This window comes from Aulostomus chinensis, chromosome 1 (genome assembly GCF_037954235.1).
Source record: "Aulostomus chinensis isolate RoL2024-O1b breed Wild chromosome 1, RoL_Achi_v1.0, whole genome shotgun sequence".
In the NCBI taxonomy this organism is placed as follows: domain Eukaryota; kingdom Metazoa; phylum Chordata; class Actinopteri; order Syngnathiformes; family Aulostomidae; genus Aulostomus; species Aulostomus chinensis.
In genome coordinates this window covers 31485342-31508496 of record NC_141320.1, presented here as the reverse complement: position 1 = coordinate 31508496, position 23155 = coordinate 31485342, and the positions used below count along the sequence as shown (strand labels likewise).

The window sequence follows — 23155 nt, the reverse complement described above, 5'->3', positions numbered from 1 at the left end:
ATCAAAGTCTACTGATCCACCTGTCTCATGTTGATGAGGTCATCCAGCCTGATGATCTCTAGGTTCTCCTTTGAGTGGTTCCCTCTGGGAGAGTTCTCTCTCTGTAACTTGTGTGTGTTTGCTCGTATCCTGTTTCTCCTTGACAGCACTTTAGTGTTTTTACCACTGGTGTCTCATCTGTGGTTCATCTTTTATTTTACTTCTTTGTCAAAGATGAAGGTGTTTGTGGTCATTCATCAATCATGTGATGGCTCATGTGACTGTGAGTCTGATGAAGAGCTTGTAGCGTCTCTCACTCTGATCACTTCAGGCTATTGAAGCTACTCAGGTGTAGCCTGACTAGCTCAGTCGGTAGAGCATGAGACTCTTAATCTCAGGGTCGTGGGTTCAAGCCCCACGTTGGGTGTTCATCTTGAACATCCCTGCTTGTCCTCTCACTTTCTGCAGCTGTGATTGGGAATTGTAAGAAAAATCACTGAATAAACAACACAAACACAGGCTGTGTCTGAAGTTCCACACCTGCACCCGACTCAGAATGAAAAACCAGTGTGGAATCAATTGTATCCACTGTCAATCCTGATTCTGGAGAAATTTCTTTGTGTGTTTTGATGGACGCGAGCCAAGCAGAAATTTCCCACAATGCAATAGGGCGGCGTTTGGTCAGTGTTGAGCAGGCGTCAGTCTGACAATGATGTCATATTATTGTGTCATCACCTGACCAGACCCAAAAGTAGGCTCAGGTATCAGTTTCTTCTCAATGCTAATGTCTGCTAGCTTAGTCTGCTACTTTGATGGCTCTGCCTGCTCAAAGGTCCAGACCCAAAAGTAGGCTCAGGTATCAGTTTCTTCTCAATGCTAATGTCTGCTAGCTTAGTCTGCTACTTTGATGGCTCTGCCTGCTCAAAGGTCCAGACCCCTGGATGTGGTGGTTCCTACCTGAACGTAGATTCTGTCAGCTCATGTTGTTAAATCAACTCACCAGGAACACCAGTAGATTTCAATGGACTGACAATGAGTCTCATTGAATGGGTGTCTCGTCCAACGAGAAACAATCAGTCTCAGGTTGAAGCTCATCAATGAGGTCTTGTGGATCAGTGGCTTGCATGAATGAATGAGTTGGAAGACTTCTTGGAAATTAAAGAGGATTTAATACAATTAAGAAAACACTTAAGACAGAGTGATAATTCCAGCAGAGTAATTAAGGCCCATATTGAGTAGCAGGTATGAATTAGCCTGGATTTATCTGAGCTTCAAGTAGACGGCTAAGAGGCAGGTGGAAAGGTGTGTAGGATGAACGATGGTGACCTCCAACCAAATGAAGAGGACTGAGTGGAGGCTGACCAGCTCTACGGAGTCAGGCGGAGTTTGGCAGCGACACAGGAGTCCAGGCCTGAATCGGTGAAAACCAACGTAACCGGCTTACGTTCTCAGCTGGATTCTCCCATCGATGTACGACGCCTCTCCAACAAACTGGTGGGAGGACGGCCTCCAAAGCCTCCACCTCGTCGACCGTGGCTCCCGCTGAGATTCGCTCGATGAAGAAGGGAAGCGCGTTGATGGGCTACCCTCTGGTCTCAGGCTGCTGGCTGCCTGGACTAAGCTGCTCTTCTCCGACACAAAGGTGGCTTCTCTCTCTTCAAGGCTCACAGGAGGTCAAGAGTGTAGCGACCGTGAGCCGAGATCGATGATGAATTACAAAAACAGAAAATCAAAAAAATAAATTTGTGGAATAGAAAAGAAAAGGGGGGGGGGAGCCGGACCAGCTGCTCTAGGAGCTCACACACAAAGGGCAGAAACAAGAAGCACTGAAGAGAGCGCCAGCAGTGGATGGTGCCACCACTGTTACAGTAAACTGGTCCACCTCAGAGCAGTGACCTTTGACCTGTGAGGGGTTGTTGGCCAATCAGCACACTTTGCTGTCTTCAGTCCTTCTCAGATATCAACAAATGAAGCTGGTTGAACAGACAGCAATCATCATCACTCAGAGACATCACCTGGAGAGGAAGACTGCTCAGAGTTGTGACAATGACAGTGAAGAGGCAAGGAGAGCTGGACAACCACAGACAGTGAAACATTCGGAACATCATGTTGATACACGCGTGTGTGTGTGTGTGTGTTTGTGTGTGTGTGTGTGTGTGTGTCAGAATCGGAATCAGAATCTTTTATTTTCGTTGTGGGGGGGGGGGTACAGTGACAATAGTTAGATCGAGCGCTCTTCCAGAGCCACCGTGCACCACAGAATGCAGATACAAAGAAAAGATAAAAGCAAGATAAAAGACACTGTTAGAACAGAAAGATCCATCAACCCACCAACCAGAGGTGTGTCTGGTACAGATGTGGAATTATTGGCTCACACAATGTTGAGGACACTGGAAGAAGACAAACAAAAAAGGCTGGTGTGATCCAGACCTTCATCAAAAATGGTCCTGGAGAACTGTTCAATGTGTCAGGACTTCTGTCCATTGTCTTCTGCTTATCCTGTTCAGGGTCATGAGGGGGTGGAGCCTATCCCAGCAGCTTTTGGGCGACAGGCCGTGTTCACCCTGGACAGGTCACCAGTCCATCACAGGGCCAACACATCCACAGACAAACATTCCAAGCCAGACTCAGGAGGATCTCTCCACCCTACAGACTGTAAAGGAACCATCAAAGATGGCAGTTGGAGTTCTGTGGATCTGTGCTGGATTCCTCGTCCTCACGGACCAGAAGTCTGTCTGAAATACTGCACTGATTGATGATCTTTTCATGAATCTGGAAAAGCTTCTAAAATGAAAGGAAAACAATCCTATCTTCTTCATGTCTCAAGCCAAATCAAACCAAGAGTTCTTTTATCATATTTTTTTAACCGGACGTCTGCTTTGACTGGTTGGTTGTTGAAAGAGAGCAGGACAGGACAAACAGCAGAAGACAAATATAGAGAAGGAAAGACAAAAGACAGAGAGAAAGGAGGGAGAGAATGACAAAAAGATGGGAACAAGATGAGGGTGAAAGACAAGCAGAGAGAAAGACAGAGGGACAGGGGGATGGAAGACAGACACACAACCAACAACAGCAGCAATAATAGTTTAGTTTAGTTTATTTATATTTGTACAGCACTTTTCATCCAGAGACTGCAACACAAAGTGCTTCACAGAACTAAGAGAAAACGTTTAATAAAATATAAAACAATACATTAAATACATGTTAAGAACCCGGCCTTCCCAACCCACATGACCACATACATGCACACACCACCACCCCCCCCTCCCCACACACACACACGCATACACACAACCACACACTGACTGTCAGTAGGAACATGGCAGGGCACTGAAAATCCTAGTGAGGAAAGACCACCTATGGGAGCCATCCTCACCAGGAGGTGCCACAGCCCACAACCACAGGGAGCGCCGCCACCGAGACCCCCCGACCAGGACAGACCAGGTACACTCCACATATAATGCAGAGCCCCCCAGCTCTCCGGGCCTGGACGATCCCAAGGACGATGCCCCTGTGCCCCTGACCAGACACACCTCCCAGTGTGGAGGGCCCCCACCAGGACACACTGGAGCTAAAAACTAAAAGACTAAAAACTAAAAGACTAAAAGAAGGTAGAATAGGAAAGAACAGAAATTACAATGATATTAAAATATCAGAATGACATAAAATATAAATAAAATCTAAAAGTTTTAAGAGCTAATAAAAAAGTAGAATAACATAATTAAAAGACTAAAGTAACAATAAGATATCGTGATAAAATGAAAGGACAAGAGAGACTAAGTCAGTTAAAAGCTAAGCTAAAAAGGGGAGTCTTGAGCCTCCTTTTAAAAACATCAACAGTCTCGCGGTCCTCATGTTCTCTGGCAGGCTGTTCCAGAACTTTGGGCCATAATGGCTGGATGCAGCCTCCCCGTGGGTTTTAGTTCTGACTCTTGGAACGACAAAAAGGCCGGTGCCAGAGGACCTCAGGGTCCGCGAAGGTTGATATGATAAAAGCAGTTCAGATAAATAAGGTGGGCCAAGACCATTAAGACACTTAAAAACTACTAAAAGAACCTAAAAATTGATCCTGAAGCACACGGGGAGCCGATGCAGCGACTTTAAAACCGGTGTAATGAGCTCCCGCCCTCTGGTCCTCGTCAGCACACGTGCTGCAGAATTCTGGAGTCATTGTAGATTGTAGATGGTTGTTTTGGGGAGACCAGAGAGCAGCAGGGCACTACAAGAATCTGAAGGACTGGAAATAAAAGCATGCATCAGCACCTCCGTGTTGGCCTGAGAGGAACGGGCGACTCTGGCTCTGTTCTTAAGATGATAAAAACCTCTCTTAGTTATGTTCTTGACATGTGGAATGAAATTCAGCTCAGAGTCCAAAATGACACCCAGGTTCTTTACAGATTGTGAAGGTGATGTGATCCTTTGATGAGTTTAGGATCAGTCAGAGATCAAAGACTGAAGCAGGAGATCAATGAACAGAATTCAGACATCAAAGACAGAATTCAGACATCAAACACATCCCTGATGGAGGCTACACCCCCCCCCCCCAGACAGTTTCCATTTAAGTCGTAAGTTTTATTTGTAAAGCGCCAAATCACAACAAATGTTATCTCATGACACTTCACAAGTAGAGCAGGTCCAGCGCCTCACTCCTTCAATGAGTTTCTTCTCCGCTTCGAGGACCCTGACACCCCCCCCCCCCCAGCACCAGACTCACACCACCACCTGACGACACGCCCCTCAGTGTGACCACAGCAGACATGAAGAAGACCTTTCAGGGAATCAACCCTCGCAAAGCTGCAGGCCCAGACTACTGCAACTCTCTCTTGTCAGGATGTCCTAAATACTCTCTAAACAGTCTCCAGCTGGTCCAGAATGCTGCAGCGAGGGTTTTGACTGGAGTTAAGAAGAGAGAACACATCTCTCCACTTTAGCTTCTCTCCACTGGCTTCCAGTAGGATCTAGAATCCACTTCAAAGTCCTTCTGCTAACTTCTAAGGCTCTCAATGATAAAGCTCCATCCTATTTGAAAGAGCTCATTAGTCCCTACTGTCCCACCAGAGCACTCCGCTCCCAGAATGCAGGTCTTTTAGTGATTCCCAGTATCAATAAAAACAGACTGGGAGGTAGAGCCTTTAGTTACCGGGCTCCTCTACTGTGGAACCAGCATCTCTCCATGGGTCAGAGAGGCAGACACTTTAACTACGTTTAAGTCCAGGCTTAAGACTTTCCTCTATGACAGAGCCTTCAGTTAGGACTGGTTCAGGTAGCTCTGAACCATTGATAGCTATGCTGCTACAGGCTTAGACTGCTGGGGGACACATCAGGTTACATGGAGCCCTCCTCTCCTCTCCTCTCCCCTCCCCTCCTCTCCTCTCCTCTCCTCTCCCCCTCTCTCCTCCTCTCCTCCCTGCACATTTTTGGAACTGTCACTACCACTACTTGTTGCACTTTGTAGTTTGGCCTTGGTGTCTCGCAGTCTCTCTGTGTTTCCACAGATCCACCAGAGCCCCAACCGCCGCCTGCATCGCCCCCCCCCCTCTTATTCCCTACTGTCACACTGGCCATCGCTCCCCTTCCATGAACCAGTCTGCCATCCAGTCCCCCATCAAGCTGGCTTGCTCTCCCTGCCTCCCCTTCCATGAACCAGTCTACCATCCAGTCTACCATCCAGTCCCCCATCAAGCTGGCTTACTCTCCCTGCCTCCCCTACCAGAAGCTTCCTTCTTCAACTGTCATTAACATTTCCATGTTTCTCACATTTTGTATTGTAAACTGTTTTCTTGTCTGTAACAACATCTCCTGCACGTCTGTCCGTCCTGGGTGAGGGATCCTCCTCTGTTGCTCACCCTGAGGTTTCTCAGATTTTTCCCTGTTAAAAGGGTTTCTATGGAGTTTTTCCTCAGTCGATGTGAGGGTCTAAGGGCAGAGGATGTTGTTATGATGCCATGTGAAGCCCTTTGAGACAAACTGTTGGTGAAAACGGGCTCTACAAAGAAAATTGCCTTGCCTTGCCTTGCCAGACAACATCCCAGGGTGAGGACTGAAGGACTGTGCACAACAGCTGTCCGAGGTGCTGGTGGACATCTTCAACACCTCACTGGCGCTGCCATCTGTCCCCACCTGCCTAAAGACTGCCACTATTGTCCCTGTCCCCAAGTGCTCCAGAGTGACAGGCCTAAATGACTACCGACCCATTGCACTCACCCCAGTAGTCATGAAGTACTTTGAGAGGCTGGTCAAGGCCCACATAGAGACCTCCATCGACGTCTCTGTGGACCCCCACCAGTATGCCTACAGGCAACACCGCTCCACTGATGACGCCATTTCACCAGTGGTCCACACAGCCCTCACCCATCTGGAGAGCAGGAACTCCTATGTCCACCTTCTCTTCCTGGACTTCTCCTCTGCCTTCAACGCCATCATCCCACATGGGGGACCTGTTCAGTGGACCTGAGGACTGGTGACCTGTTCAGAGTGAACCCTGCTCTCACCAAATGTCACCCCCCCCCCCATAACCTTTAACAAATCAGTGGTACAGAAAATGGATGGAGTGACTGATTCACTGCAGAGGCACAGCGATGTTATTAATGGAGGAGTCTTTTCATTAAAGACTGAAGCTCCATACAAGACAGAGTCTGTAGACCAGAACATCACAACCTGGGAAGCTTTCACTTCTTTGGACAGACAGCTTTGATTTCAGCTTCTACCTCTGTAAAATTGAAAGTAAAGTAAATGAAGCACCTGTGAAGGTAAAACTGATGATGTCATGACTTGTTCAGTCCTCCAACGTTAAAGTCCAACAAGTTTTGATTGTCTCTGATTCTCTGTGGCAAAATCCAACAAGAGGAAACAGAAAATCTTGAGGTTGTCTCACTTTTTTTAAAGAAAATCTGCATAGGACAGTGATAGGAGGCTTGTTTCCTTGATGAAAGAGACTGGTGCTCTCGTCTTCTTCAACATTGACTTGTTCTACCAGGACAAGAGAATCTGAGCTTGGATGTCATTTAGCAGTCAAAGGCTTGTTAAACTGGTCAACATCAGCTGGTGTTCACTCTGATGATGTAGCGATGGTCTGGATTCTTCCTTCTGGAGCACCAAGCTGCTGGGAAGAAGCCTGATGATGTCAGAGTTGTGTTCAGTGGCTCCTGCTGGGTCCATTTCTGACAAATGGGCTCCAAAGAGTTCAGCTGTTTAAAAGGCTCAGAGAAAGCAGCACATCATGGTGGTCAGGAGACGAGGTGGCCGAGTGGTTAAGGTGATGGACTGCTGATCCATTGAGCTCTGCAGGCGTGGGTTCCAATCCCATCCTCGTCGTAGGAGACTTTGGTTTCTACTCCTAGATTCTGGAATTACTGTGAGGCTTTTAACTGACACAGATACCAGTTGAGTCAACTTCCCTTTCACATCCTGACCAAAACAACTCTGACACCCAGAGCTCGCATGTGTCAATCACCTCTGGAGAAGGTCCCGCCCCCTTAGAGCCACAAATTCTCCCATCAGTGAAGAAAACTGAAGACACCTCTTGGATGAGAGCTGAAGTGTCTTCTAGAAACCTGAAATAGTCCACTTGGAACGTTTAAATAATTCTACAATCCTACAGTTTCACTGAGCTTTTGTCCAAAGCCACGTGCATGTATCACATGTATATAATATATATCTGACACTCTTTCATCTACTCATTGACCAAAAATACAGTCTAATACCAGTAAATTTGTGCAGAAGAAAACGTTATTTGTGCTGCTTCTTTATTTATTTATTTAGTTTAGTTAGTATTTTTTAATGTATTTTCTTTCAAGTCACATTTTGTCCATGAACTTCATAATCAGAGTCACCATCTCATCACATGACTAAAGTCTGGGTTCTGTATTGGTGGTAAAATATCCTTCCATGCCCCTCACTAGTTTGCACACAGAAAAGCATATTTTACTGGTTTCAGATCTCTTAGCTTGTTCTCTCTCTTAAACCAGCTGTGGCAGCTTTCATTGTGTGATCGTTGTCATCGTCTTCCACTTATTCCTTACTAGTAAGGGTTGCGGGGGGGCTGGAGCCTATCCCAGCATCTACGGGCGAGAGGTGGGGTTCAACCTGGACAGGTCGCCAGTCCATCGCAGGGCCAACACACAGAGACGAACAACCATTCACACTCACATTCATACCTACGGTCAATTTAGAGTATCAATCAGCCTCGTCCCCAAATTGCATGTCTTCGGACGGTGGGAGGAAGCTGGAGTACCAGAGAGAACCCACACAGGAACAGGGAGAACATGGAGACTCACACAGAAAGGTACTGCGCCCGAGCCGGGACCAGATTGATGGAAATCAAGTGTCTAAGTTCTGTTAGCAGCCATGAAGTTGATCTGGTTGGCACTGGTATTTGTTCTTGCTGCAGCTCAGGAGTGATTCAGGAGAAGAGTTTCAGAACAGCCAAGGTTGGGGACTGGAATTTTAGAATTTCCCCTGGAACCAGACAACCTTGGGAGGTAAAACCTCCAATCATAGCCACTCAGATGCAGCAGCAGAAGAAGCTGTCATCCACCCTGACAGTCAGAGCATCAAGTCAAGAAAACATCACCATCTTGTAGTTCCAAACCTCCACCTGTCAGATTCAGCTACTTCTTATTGTGGGACTTTAAACTTGAACACAATGGAATTTGGACAAGGAGTTTTCCTTCCAGTCCAAACATCATCGTCCAGCCTCCAACCAGAGGTCCATCAGTTATCATGGAGCCACAGGTGGAGTCTGGATTCTTTTCTAGAATGAGACGGCAATGAGAGTCCTGCCAAGTGACATCACTGACATGAATGGATGGCTTCAGTCACGTGACTGGATGACTTCAGTCACGTGACTGGATGACTTCAGTCACGTGACTGGATGACTTCAGTCACGTGACTGGATGACTTCAGTCACGTGACTGGATGACTTCAGTCACGTGACTGGATGACTTCAGTCACGTGACTGGATGACAGTGTAGATGCCAATGTAGAGGTTGGGGAAATAGTCTCTGAGAATCCAGCTTGAACCCACAGCCTCCTTGTTTTCCAAAAACCCAAACAGCGACCATCTGTCTCCCTCCAATCCTGTTCTTGGGTAAACAACAAAAACAGAGTAAAAGTCTCTGGCAACATATTTGTTTCCTGTAGGGTTTCTTCATGTATGTGTGGTGTACCTGCTTTCCCAGAGGACTGCCATCTTTGTTCTGTGGGCTGACATGTTTTAGTGTCAGCACAGGTCATAGCGCTGAGACTGAACTCTCATTCTCCTCCAAGTATTATTTCCACCTCACACTCCTGCATATATTCAAGTGAACAGGGAACACAAATTTATGCTCAACTTCTCCTGTGTATTCATCCACAGTCACTAAACAACAACCAAACCAAACAAAAGAGGGTTTGCTAGAATGGCGATCAGCTGTAGTTCACCATCTTATCCAGGTCACATGACTCAGGAGTAGCGTGGCCGTCTGGCAACCAAAGGGTGGCTGGTTTGATCCTCACTTTCTCCAGTGACCATGTCAAAGTGTCCTTGAGTAAGACACTGAACCCCTAAATACTTCTGATGAGTAGGTTGGCTCCTTGCATGGCAGCCTTCAGCATCAGTGTGTGAGTGTGTGTGAATGAGAGGACATTGTTCAGCTCCTTGAGTGCTGCTGAGGTAGAAAGGCTCTGTACAAACTGAGTCCTTTTACCATTTCTTTCCTGCCTCTAGCGGCGCTGTCGTCACTTCCTGTGACCGTGGGAGGAAAGGGGTCCCCCTTCAGAATAAGTTTGATATCATTATGTTACTTCCTGTTCAACATGCCTTTAGCAGACCAACTCACAGAACAGCGCAGTGAGGTAGTGTAGCCGAGCGGTCTAAGGTGCTGGATTAAGGTTCCAGTCTCTGAAGAGGCGTGGGTTCAAATCCCACCACTGCCATCATGTCTCAGGTCACTGGAGAGGTGTGGCAGGTCTCTCACAGTCTCTCCTCTCTCTTCCACTTCAAACCTGTGACCAAAAGAAGAACCCTCCTCTGAGTCCACAGACCTGAGCAATGCTGCTCTGACTACCAGGTTACCTCCTGTGTATCAGTGTGAAGTCATGGGGAGGTAGTCAGTTGTTCATTTTGTTTTATGACAGAGGCTTCATTGTGAATTAAATAATTTTAATTCTTTACTTGAAGTTTCACGCTGTTTCGATTGAAAAAGGCGAGTTCCTGGAGAAGATCTTCTAGGGGTCCAGGTTAAAGCGGTGCCCAAGCTGGCACCAGGCGCTGACCCAGGTCCTGCATGGGAGATACTGTCAGTTCTGTTCTGCCCTGCTCTCAACCACAGGCTGGTGTTGAGGCCTGCAGCAACCAGGGCCCCAGTCACCAAGAGTATAAAGGCTGGTCATTGTAGCAGTGGGAGGAGTCAAAATGAAGACAGACCAATGTGAGCAGGACGTTCCTGGAGAAGTCAGAAGAACTTGACCATGTTTCCTACAGTACCCAGGAGGCCTGGTAGTTGTTGAAGGAAGCTCCAAAAGCAAAGAGCAGACAGCAGGATATCAAAAGAAAAGATCCAGACACTAAAACTACAAGTAGAAACAAGAAGAAATACTAAAAGCTTTGGAAAGATACTACAAGGTTGGATATACATTATTATATACACTACTATTCTCATTGACTCCTAAAGAGGGACAGGAAACATTAGAATGTGGATCAGATCAGCTGATTTCAGTGTTGAGTCCATCCCTCCATCCACTTTCTGTTCTTATCCTTTAAGGGTCACGGAGGGGGGGGGGGCGATCCCAGGTGACATTGTTCAAGAGGCAGGGTTCACCCTGGACAGGTCACCAGTCCATCAGGAGAAATGAGGTGGTCGGTATCATGCAACCTAAACTAAAACATTAGTCAGGTCAAATTCAGATTAAAGCAAGAGTCTCCAGATCAAAGTCAGAATTCCTGATGATGTCATCAGGGCTTTGACAGTAGCTAGAATTCTTTCTTTGATCTCAGGAGGACATGAAAGAAACCCAATTGAGGAAAGTAGAAGAGAGCACATTCAGCTTCATTGGAAACACTTGAACTGTTGAACAGTAGAATTTGTTTGAAACAGTTTACAACACTGAGTGACAGGATTGAAGAGGGGAGAGTTTTGTATTTTCAGTTTAATTCTAACTTAAAACTGTGGATGAACATTTTTAGTAGTTCATATTCTAACATAAAGAGGAAGTGATGTCATTCCCTTTTTAAAAAAACAAACAAACATGTGAAGCTCCTCCCCCCAGCTCCAGATGGACAGACAGACATGAGAGTGGCCAGGAAGCAAAGAAGTGTTGTGCTCCTCTCCAGTGCTCTGGTGTTGTTGTGTTCTTCTCAGCTCCATCATGAAGACTTGCTGGCACTGGGCGCTGGTGGAAGTTTGCAGCTCTCACTGGAAAGTCCTGAGGCTCCTCCCACTCTGAAGCAGGCAGTTGCTCCCAGCCAGCCCACACTTTCACTCTCTGGTGTAGGAGTGAAGAACAAAATCAGAATCAAGAACCATCACTCTTTCATTGGGGCTCCTTTCTCCTTGTTCTGATCCAGAAATTCAACAGCTTCTATCATTGATTGACAGGAAATGTTGATGACACACTGGGATTTTTGTTCTCCTGCTGTCACTGTCAAGTGCAGCTTAACATGAGAGGTAGCAGGATCATTCATGTGTTCATGTTTCCAGCAGACAAGGAGGAAACCTGGGAGGACTTCAGTGACTTTGATCAGTGGTTCTCACTTCATCTTCTCAGTATAAAGTTTAAAGCCAGCTGGCCAGGAGTTGAACCTAGAATCTTCTGATCCGTAGTCAGACGCGTTATCCATTGCGCCACCAGCCCTGTGAAGAAGCTGCTATGTTCATGTGTACTTGCTGTTACAGAAAATCCCAACAAGGTGGTGGCATTTTCAGGGGACACAATGGTGCAGTGGTCAGCACTGTGGCCTCCCAGCAAGAAGGTTCAGCTCTCCTCCTATTTGGTTGCTAGGAACCTGAATCAGGCCTCAGTGGAGCGGTGCTGCTGAGGCTGAGTGAGGCTGAGTGAGGGACTGAGCAGGAGCCAGCAGGTCCAAGCAGGTTCAGGCAAACTCCCCTCAGTCCACCAACATCAAAGCAGAGGAACAGAGTTCATCTAACAAAATGATTCATATCATCTCCTCTTGGAATGTTCTGGAACTACAAGTACACTTAAAATGGCTGACTTATGACCACAGAAGGAACTTTGAAGTAGATTTGATTCATTTAAGTCAGTGACAGTCTTTTTTTTTAAAGAACTTAGTTCAGGTAACTTGATTGTTTTACTAAGATGAGCTTTAATGTTATACCATTGAAACAAGACCTTCATATATTTATGATGACATCACCAATAGGAGCCTTCCCAGTCTGTCAGGTGGTAGAATTCAGTCACCACCAATGACATCAGAGTCAGAGTTAGAGATCAAAGACAGACATTAAAGTCTCACATTAAAGTCTCTCTTATTAAAAAAATTAAAGTGTTATATCTTTGAAAATATACTGCAATACATTAAATATTATATTTCCATGAATGGTAACCTCGTTCTTATATTCTTTAATATATTGCAATAGTAATGGACCCTCAATGACACTGTAGTGATGAATCTATCAAGGAGTACAAATGATTATAATCAGAGAATTTTGAAGTCAAGTTTGAGATCAGTTTGATCCTCTCTGTCTCCTCCCTCTCTCTCTCTGTCTCCCCCCTCTCTCCCTCTCTCTCTCTGTCTACCCCCCTCTCTCTCTGTCTCCCCCCTCTCCCTCTCTCTCTCTGTCTCCCCCCTCTCTCCCTCTCTCTCTCTGTCTCCCCCCCTCCCCCCCCCCTCTCTGTCCCCCCCCCCTCTCTCTCTCAGGAGCTTTTAAATGAATATTTTAATAAAACAGAACAGGAGACTGAAGAGTGATCACTCAAACCCGGTTCCTGTCTCAAAGAGCTTCTCGGTGCAGCTCCCATCAGCTCCTAAAAACAGCAAACCAGCAGATTCACTGTTGAACGGTGGCATTAAAATGTCTCAAAAGCTGTCCTGTCCACCATTTGTTGGTGCAAAGACATTTAAAAACACCAGTTGAACATTTTCCAAAGCTGCTGTCACCGTCTTTCAAACACCTGGAATGATTTCCTTCCAAACCAAAAGAAACTGGTAAAAAAAACAACAACAAAAACCTCCTGGAGAATCAAACTCCACCCTCTGCTCCAACTGGACTTGGGACTTCAAATGACCCCCATTAAAAGTCTGCCTGCATCCCCATTCACTGACTGTTGTGTTGTGGGTCTCCTGGACAAACATGGCAGGGATCCTCTTGATCTCCAGGAGTTTAAAAGAGCAGCTCTTTTAAAATGGGTTCTGGCTCCGTTCAGGTTTAGAGAGCTGAGACTAAAATCACACATGAATGAAAGAGGGAACCCAAGAAAACAAGTCAGCGTGAAAGAGGAGCAGATTTTAAAACTCCTCATCATTTCCACCTCCAGGAGTGAAGCCTCCTGGGACCCAAGAGGCTCCAGCTGGCAGAGCTCTCACTGGTTTCTCCACCACCTCGCTAACCTGAGCTGGAGCATCTGAGAACCAAACAGTGACCCCATTCATTCCAGAGCCGACTCCACAAACTCTGAGCCCCCACTTTACCCACAGCCAGCAGGTCTCCTCAACACTGCATGACACACGACGACTAAATTTAACACTGAAGTGTCTCATCCAGAGATCTGTCACATGTGTCTGCTGTGGAGGGTCAATCTGTCCGTCCACATTCAGATCATTAACACAGCGACTCCTAAGCACCAGTAGAGCCTGTTCATCGTCCCTGGGTGGGCTCGAACCACCAGCCTCTCGGTTAACAGCCGAGCACGCTGACCGATTGCGCCACAGAAACTCTGAGTCTCCTGCTTTTCATGAAGAGTTTTCAGGCTAAATTCAGTGTGTGAGGTCCACACTGCACATTTGAGGGACCATGAAGGACAGAGGAGAGTCTGACTGTCATGGTGAAAGCCTTCAGCACTAGAACTGAAACAGCCCCACCATCTTAACCCCCCCAGACCAAACAGGCTTCATCAGAAACATACCCACCTCCTAGAACATCCAGAGATCATCAGTCTGATTAATAGAACATGGCAAACAAACAAGAACATGTTATTGTTTGATCAGAAGCTGAAACAATGTTTCTATGTTTGTCTGTTCTGGTCTGAATGAAAGAGGAGGTTTTCTTGGTCATGTGACGTGGATGAGCGTTCAACTAGAACTTCCTGATTCAACAGGATTTGAGTTTGTTGGGATTTTGTCAAAGACACCAACCAAACCTCTGAGTGGTGCAGATGTCTGCTGCCTCCTCAGAGCAGACTGGAGCTCAGCCTCACTCACCTGTGGGAGCCCCAGCAGAGCCACCGTGGGATGGAGTTTCATTTTAGGATCCAAGGTCCTGGATTGAATTGGTGTTTTGTGTGTTTTTAGGCCTCCTGGCACCGATGAATGAATGAACCATTGTTCCAGAGGGAGCTGGTGTCAGGTCAGTCTCTGTTTCTACAAGACCTCCTGCTGCAGAGCCAAACTGGGAAACATTTGAAACTCAAAATCCTGTTCTTGTCACAATCCTGCTCTCCTAAATCAAGGCCTGTTCAACAAATGGTAGAGCAGAGGAAGCGTGCTGGGCCCATAACCCAGAGGTTTATGGATCAAAACCATCCTCTGCTAAATGAAAAGAACAAAAAATAGCCTGATTATTAAATATAATGAGGTTTTTTTCTGATACAAAGGGGTGGAATTGAAAGTGAACTGATGGAAGCAAAAGTTGACTTCATTAGATTTTTTTGTGATTCAACATAGCAGATAAATTTTCATTTCTATACTGATTATCTGCAATGGTTCGTGGACTCTGGTCTGACCCCAGGAACCTCCGCTGGATCTCCGGCATCCTCCTCTACGTCCAAGTTATCAGAAACGACGAGGTAATCCAAACTGGACTTCCCTCCGTCATCGTCCTACAGGAGACACTGGGACTCCTTATCACCCACTGTAACCCGTACACCCAGAGAATCTACGTTCACTTAGACCCTTGGGGCGTGTACCGTAAGCACAACCACCTCCCTCCACGGCTAACCGAAGGAAGACTGAGCCGTACACAGACCCAAGACGCAATCGAATTTACTAGGCACACCACTATTTACAAGCTCGAGCAGTTGCAAAAGTTTCTGGTTACAGAGAGACCTGGGTGGCCAGAAACGACCAAAACGATTTCTGGGTGGGCTGCTCACTGCCTCATCAGCTATCAGATCGCTGTTTTCTGTCGGGTTATCCGCAGCCAATACCGTTAGCATTCGCTCATTACAGAAACACATGGATGAACTTGATGGAGAGATGCCAGAGATTCAACAGAGGCTTCCCCAGCAACAACAACAACTTCAGGGAATTGGCAAAACCCTGCAGGGTACTATAGTCACCGTGAATTTGCACTCGATACTCCTAAATAACATGTTGCGTGCCTTATCGACGTTATTGCAGGTCGTCAAGGAGGACATCACCTCTGTGCGAATAGTCAGAGACTTAATGCAGGATCTTCTCAGAGAAGTTAGCTCCTCGGTTAATAGCCTGAGCGGTGGCATGATCCCCTCGTATCTGGTCTCCTCAGAACTGGTAGAAGAGATTCTCCAGTCCGCTACGACGACTGTGGTGCAATCCTCCCAACTCCACCTGGCGTATAGTCTTGGCAGCGCAATCCCTATTTTTGTAGATCCCCAGAATCTAGAAATAGGATTCATGCTCAGTGTACCCATCACAGAGCAACAAAACATTTATAGGCTGAAAACTGTCCTAAATGTTGGATTTTGGAGAGGCAACACTCGTGTACAACTTAAGACACCACCCACACTCGCATACCATGATGACGACCCAACGCTCTGTCTCATTCCAAACCTGGACATGTGCACCCCAACAAAAGACATCCATTTTATATGCCCCGAATAATGAATATTAAATATAATTAGTAACTTATTTAATTATCAATAATTATATCCATAATTATCGATTATCATTAATTTTGACCAATGCGCTCATCAGCGCACAACATTGGTAAACTGGACAGTTTGTCTGGTGAAGCTCTCTCAGACACTCCTTTCTTCATCCTCCCTTCAGGCTCAGCAGCATCAGAGTCAATGTGTCTGACTAGAATGATCTCTTGTTTTTAAGATGGCGCTGTTCTTTTCTTCCTCAGTCTGATGAAGAGCTTGTGAGCAGCAAACGTCTCTCCCTCTGATGACTTCATGCTGTAGAACATGGACGCCCTGGCCTGACGACCTCAGTCAGTAGAGCAGGAGACTCTTAATCTCAGGGTGGTGGGTTGAAGCCCCATGTTGGGCATTAATCTTAATCTCTTAGCGTGTTCTCTCTCTTAAAGCAGCTGTGGCAGCTTTCATCATGTGATTTATTTTAAAATATAAATATGGAACAGAACCATTGTAATCAGATGTCAGGACATTTGAAGGAATGTCAATCTCCTGTTGAAATGTTGCAGTGTGCAGCTGAGGCTCTCTGGCAGTGGCACCAGGAGCCCCAATGGCAGAACCTGGACCCTCCTGGAGGAGAACCACAGGTGAGGGCCTTCTTGGCTCCAGATTGATGGAAATCAAGTGTCTGAGGCTGTTAGCAGCCATGAAGTTGATCTGGTTGGCACTGGTATTTGTTCTTGCTGCAGCTCAGGAGTGATTCAGGAGAAGAGTTTCAGAACAGCCAAGGTTGGGGACTGGAATTTTAAAGTTTCACCTGGAACCAAACAACCTTGGAGGGTAAAACCTCCAATCATAGCCACTCAGATGCAGCAGCAGAAGAAGCTGTCATCTACCCTGACAGTCAGAGCATCAAGTCAAGGAAACATCACCATCTTGTAGTTCCAAACCTTCACCTGTCAGATTCAGCTACTTCTTATTGTGGGACTTTAAATTTGAACACAAACAGTGTCTAGACGCACGATGGCCCAAAAACGGCCCGCATCCCAATTGCAGATCAGCACCACACCAGACCCAGGATTGGTCCAGTTCTGATTTTACTTCAGTATTTGGCACCTTCGGATGTTCGGACCGAATCCGGTTAGTTCCACACATTTTCATTTCACCTTGGATTTTAGAGCTTTCGTTAAAACCTGTATTTCATTTGTGGGCCACAACTGTCATGTGTGCACCACAGGCGGATCAGGAAGCTTTCAAACGGATCTGGCCCAAAGACTCCTGCTATCTGGGCAGTGTAGATGCCAATGTAGTGATTGGGGAAATAGTCTCTGAGAATCCAACTTGACGGTCCTGCTAAGTGTTGTGATGCTCAAATGTTCTGTGAAATAGTTGGACCCTCAGCAGAGATGCTAGATTAGGAGTTGATGGGAGTTGTTGCAGATACCAGGGTCCAAAGTCCAGCTTGGACCAAGTTTGTGCAGTTCTTTGTCAAGCTAGCAGCAATTCTTTTCTTTTCACATCGCTGTCTCCTGATGACTCAGGACCAGTTGATGTCCATTTATCTGTCATGGTGACAGAGAACTTTCTCCAGCTCAAACAGGACAAAACTGAGGTCTTAATTGAAGGTGGTGGCAGCGTTGTTAGGGCCTGAGCCTCCTCCCAACCAGCCACAGCCAAGGAGCAGGAGTTGGCCATAGAAAAAAGCAATTCCTCTTTCAGAGTCCGTCAGAGACCTGCTGGAGGCTCCACCGAGATTTGAACTCGGATCACTGGATTCAAAGTCCAGAGTGCTAACCATTACACCATGGAACCAGTCCAAAAAAAAAAGACATGAGTGAGAAAAATTATGGCGCTTATCATGTAGGCGGGAGTACAGTGGTTGTCTGGTTTTAATTTTCACAAACACCCATCCATGCATTTATCCATTGTCTTCCGCTCATTCCTGTTAATGGTTGCAGTGGGGCTGGAGCCCAGCCCAGTGTCAACTGGCGAGAGGTACACCCCGGAAAGGTCACCAGTTCATCTCAGGGCCAACACCTTGAGACAAACAACCATTCACACTCACATTCATACCTACGGTCAATTTAGAGCATCCAATTAGCCTAGTCCCCAATTGCATGTCTTTGGATGGTGGGAAGAGGCCAGAGTACCTGGGGAGAACCCACACAGGCACGGGGAGAACATGCAAACTCCACACAGAAAGATCCTGTGCCAGAGCCTGGGCTCAAACCTGGAACCTTCTTGCTGTGAGAAAATTGTTTTTAGTTTATTTGACAGCTGATTGAAGACGTGGGTCAAAACTGACCGTTACCATAGAGATGGGAACAGAAAGCTGACACAAGAGGAAGGTTCCAGCTCTGAAAAAGGAGTTTGATCAAAATCTTGAACTGCCAGTAGAAATATCCTTTTGTATGTTGACCTTTGTTGACAGAAGTCACTTTAGCTTGGCAGTGACAAGAATGGCTGCTAGCTTGACAAAGAACAGCACAAACCAGGTTCAAGCTGGACTTTGGACCCTGGTATCTGCAACGACTCCATCAACTCCTGATCTAGCAGCTCTGCTGGGTCCAACTATTTTACAGAACATTTGACAGACCTGTGGAGCACTGAGGACACACATGAGTTGATCACATGATCCACTGAAGCGCCATTTTACCTGCCACTGAGGTCACCAACATGAGCTGGAGTTGGGAATCTTGAACTGAACCTGGTATCACAGCGACACCTGCTGCTGCAAAATGGAACAGCAACATTGAACCAAGTACAGGATTGGAGGGAGACTGATGGTCGCTGTTTGGGTTTTTGAAGAACAAGGAGGGCATGGGTTCAAGCTGGATTCTCAGAGACTATTTCCCCAACCTCTACATTGGAATCTACACTGTCATCCAGTCATGTGACTGAAGTCATCCAGTCACGTTACTGAAGTCATCAGTCATGTGACTGAAGTCATCAGTCATGTCAGTGATGTCACTCTGCAGGACTGTCATTGCCGTCTCATTCTAGAAAAGAATCCAGACTCCACATTTCTGGGGCAGTTTTGGTCTTTAAACACTTGACAGTTCCAGGAGATTTAGTCTGGCTCAAGATCTTCAGATCAACCCAGGACAGAAGGCTATGACTCCATTGGATTGTATAGTTGGAGCATTCAGAGATCTGGTGGATCTCAGTAGGAGCTGTATTTATCCACTGAATGATCCTGGTCAATGTGATCCTGCTCCTCCATCTCTAAGGCTGACAGAGCAGGAGGACCTGACTGAGAAGAAAGCTGCCCTTGAGCAGCTTCAGTCTCTGTGTGACAACACACAGGCAGAAAACCAGAATTTGAGGGAACAAGTTTCTACTCTTGAACGTGAGAATAAAAGAGCAATCCAGGAGCTCCAGAACCTCACTGCTGTGGTGGCCAACCTCCAAACAGTCCAGGACAAGAACCAGACTCAGATAGAAGATCTGAACGCAACAGTCCACAGTCTTCAGTGTGAGGGGAGGAAGGTTGATGGGGAGAACAATGAGCTCAGAAAAGAGCTGACCCACGTTCAGTCTCTGAGGGAGAGAGAACAGGTGGAGATGAAATGTCTTGAGGAAGACCTGACTGAGAAGAAAAGTGCTCTTGATCAGCTTCAGTCTCTGTGTGACAAGAGATGGACAGAAAACCAGAATTTGTGGGGACAGGTTTCTAGTCTTGGACAAGAGAAGATTATTGCATATCAGCTGGTAGAGAACATGTCTGCCATGGTGGGCAACCTTGAATCTGTGAGGGAGGAGAACCAGACTCAGATCAGAGACCTGAACACACAAGTCCACAATCTTCAGCTTGAGGTGAAGATGGTTTACAAGGAGAAATGTGACCTCAAGTGTGAGCTCAACTCCATCCAGGCAGAGAAGAACAAAATGAGAGAAGAACTCACTGAGAAGAAGACGACTCTTGAACAGCTGAGTGAGTGGGTGAGAGTGAGGAGAGAGAGGCAGAAAATGGATGTTTGAGGAGACGAGTTTCTACTGCATCTCAGGAGACAGAGACCTTCACTGCTGAGTTGGCCCACCTTGAATCAAGGAAGGACCAGGACCCCACAAAGACTGGCAGTCTGAACGGTGAAGTTCAGAGTCTTCTATATGCAGTGAGAACACAAAAGAAGAAAAGGAGCAGTGCTCAGGGGGAAATCCTGGGAAATCTTCATGATTTAAAAAGCTGTTTGAAAGAGGAAAATCAAGGCCTTCAAGCGAAGGTCCAGCAAACTTCTGAAGAGCAAGCAGACTCTCCCCTACGTCCAGCCAGAGAAGAGCAAGCAGACTCTCCCCTACGTCCAGCCAGAGAAGAGCAAACAGACTCTCCCCTACGTCCAGCCAGAGAAGAGCAAGCAGACTCTCCCCTACGTCCAGCCAGAGAAGAGCAAACAGACTCTCCCCTACGTCCAGCCAGAGAAGAGCAAGCAGACTCTCCCCTACGTCCAGCCAGAGAAGAGCAAACAGACTCTCCCCTACGTCCAGCAAGAGAAGAGCAAACAGACTCTCCCCTATGTCCAGCCAGAGAAGAGCAAACAGACTCTCCCCTATGTCCAGCCAGAGAAGAGCAAGCAGACTCTCCCCTACGTCCTGCCAGAGAAGAGCAAGCAGACTCTCCCCTACGTCCAGCCAGAGAAGAGCAAGCAGACTCTCCCCTACGTCCTGCCAGAGAAGAGCAAGCAGACGCTCTCATATGTTCTTCTGCAGAGGAGCGATGGGATTCTGCTGCATGTCCTGTGACTGAAGAGCAGAATGATGGGGGCACCCTGGAGACTGGACCTGCTGCGGGTCAGACCAGAGGTCTACTGAGCCGTGTGACATCTGGTGTAGAAGATGCTCTGTTTATGTTCATAGTTTTTTCTTTGTGTGCTTTTCCTCAACTTTGTTTTCTTTGTTTGTTATATATGATGATACCTTGATCACCACAGCAGTTGATCCCAGCTTGATTAGCTGAGTGCTTTGCAGTCTAAAGCACTTTAGTGATACCTGTGGGGTCCCTTATCCTCCCTGACCACAGGGATTCAGCCTCACTGAAGGAGAGTGAACCTTCCAGGTTGCAACTCCTAGAATACCTAGAATTCTGTCTTTGATCTCAGGAGGACATGAAAGAAACCCAATAGAGGAAAGTATAAGAGAGCACATTCAGCTTCATTCACTGTTACACTGTTTATACTGTTTACATTGTCTGCACTTTATTCACTCACTCCAGTCACCTTACTCTTCATTTTACATTGTGTACATACTGTATGTAGTATATTTATTGTATTTTATCTTTCATCTTATTTTTATTCTCTTATTTATTCCCACTGTCATGTCCCTCTTTTTTTCTATTGTTTTTTAATGTCATGCTGCTCAGTTGTACCGTACTTTAATTGCCCCTCGGGGATAAATAAAGACATCTGAATCTGAATCTGAATCTGAATTAGAAACACTTGAACTGTTCAACAGTAGAATTTGTTTGAAACAGTTTACAACACTGAGATTTTTGTATTTTCAATTCAATTCTAACTTAAAACTGGGCATGAACATTTTTAGTCGTTCATATTCTAACATACAGAGGAAGTCATGACATTCCCTTTTTTTTAACCTGTCCTGTTCAGGAAATGGAAATGGAAATTTAGCTGCTATGTTGAATCAGAAAAACCTTTTGAAGTCTACTTTTGCTTCAGTCAGAAAGTGGACTGTTGTTAACTCTCACGATGGTTGGTGATTCTGGAGGAAGACAAAATGCTTATGAACCTCTTTTTAACAGACACACATTTCTAAAGACACTGGTTTATTTTATTTTTCTTCTTTTAGCAGAGGATGGTTTCGATCCATCGACCGCTGGGTTCTGGGCCCAGCACGCTTCCTCTGCGCCACTCTGCTCTACCATTGACTGAACAGGCCTTGTTTTAGGACAGCATTCTCTGTCTTTGTCTCTGCCCTGCTTTCCTGCTCTCTTTCCCCACAACCAGTCAAAGCAGAAGGCCGTCCCCACTGATCCTGGATCTGCTCGACGTTCCTGCCTGTTAAAAGGAAGGTTTTCATCACCACTGTTGCAGGATGTGCCGCTGATGGAGAATTGTTGGGTGGAGGTTTATTGAAGGACTTTGGTGCTGGACCTGCTCTACTAGTAAAGAGTCAGGAGAGAACTTTTGTTGTGACTTGACACACACACACACACACACACACACACACACACACACACACACACACACACACACACACACAGACATTCATTTCTTCCTGCCATGAACACAGACTGTGTGTTTAATGTGAACAAAAATTCTACTTTGTCAGTGAATGAATTCATTTGATATTGAAGTCTGCAACTTTCAGTGTCTGTCAGGATGGCTGAGGGGTCTAAGGCGCTGCGTTCAAGTCGCAGTCTCTCCTGGAGGCGTGGGTTCAAATCCCACTTCTGACAAAGGACATTTTCTCCACATTCCTATGCATCCACAATGGTACATTCCAAACCCAGTTGAAGCTGCTCTCCACTGAGGGGAGTGAGTGGTTGAACTGGCAGCAGAGGAGGCAAAGGAGCTTCCCTGTGACGGTCCAACATCGCCTGGTTTCCTCCAACATGGAGCAGCCACCAAACTCTAACTTCAATGTTGGATCAAAGTCTACTGAAGGAATGTGTTTGGTTCAAAAACCCATTTGTGTTCATCCTTCAATTCACATTTTGTCCATTAACTTCATCATCAGAGTCTCCATCTCATCACATGACTAAAGTCTGGGTTCTGTGTTGGTGGTAAACATCCTTCCACTCACCCAGGCTCCTCACTGGTCTGCACACAGAAATGCATATTTTACTGGTTTAACCAGTTCCTCAAGTAGTTTAGGAAAAAAGACACTTTGTTAGTTCCTGTAAAGGTCCCACTTTGGGTCGTAACACTTTTTTCCTGACTGCTTGACGTCTCAGTCAGAACAGCTGAGATGAGAACTGAATGTCTGGATTTCTTCCTGACATCATCAGGGTCTGAGGAGTTCATTAATAAAATGATTCAGTAAGATGGGAGTTAGAACTTGGAGACCAAAGGAAGAACCTCCAAATTCAGGACCCTGAGATCAAAGTGAACACTCTGATCTCAGAGGTCTGGGATATTTCACATCCTGATGGCCCTCCAAAATAAGAGCACTGTCTCACTGTCTAAAAATTATCATTTGTTTGTGAAAAAATCAGGGTAGGTTTTTCAGACTTTGTCAGACCTTTCCCCAAATCATCATTTGTTTGTGGAAATTAGATCCAGAAAAC

General features: G+C 46.2%; 3 non-coding genes across 3 annotated transcripts; 2 read left to right on the top strand and 1 right to left on the bottom strand.

Moving 5' to 3' along the window:
* Nucleotides 1-333: 333 nt before the first annotated feature.
* trnak-cuu (transfer RNA lysine (anticodon CUU)) lies at nucleotides 334-406 on the top strand. Its single transcript has one exon. It is a non-coding gene; the product is annotated as a tRNA-Lys (tRNA).
* A 17249-nt stretch (nucleotides 407-17655) lies between these two features.
* trnaq-uug (transfer RNA glutamine (anticodon UUG)) lies at nucleotides 17656-17727 on the bottom strand. Its single transcript has one exon. It is a non-coding gene; the product is annotated as a tRNA-Gln (tRNA).
* Nucleotides 17728-22241: 4514 nt separating this feature from the next.
* On the top strand, nucleotides 22242-22324 carry trnal-caa (transfer RNA leucine (anticodon CAA)). The gene has a single exon. It is a non-coding gene; the product is annotated as a tRNA-Leu (tRNA).
* Nucleotides 22325-23155: the final 831 nt, after the last annotated feature.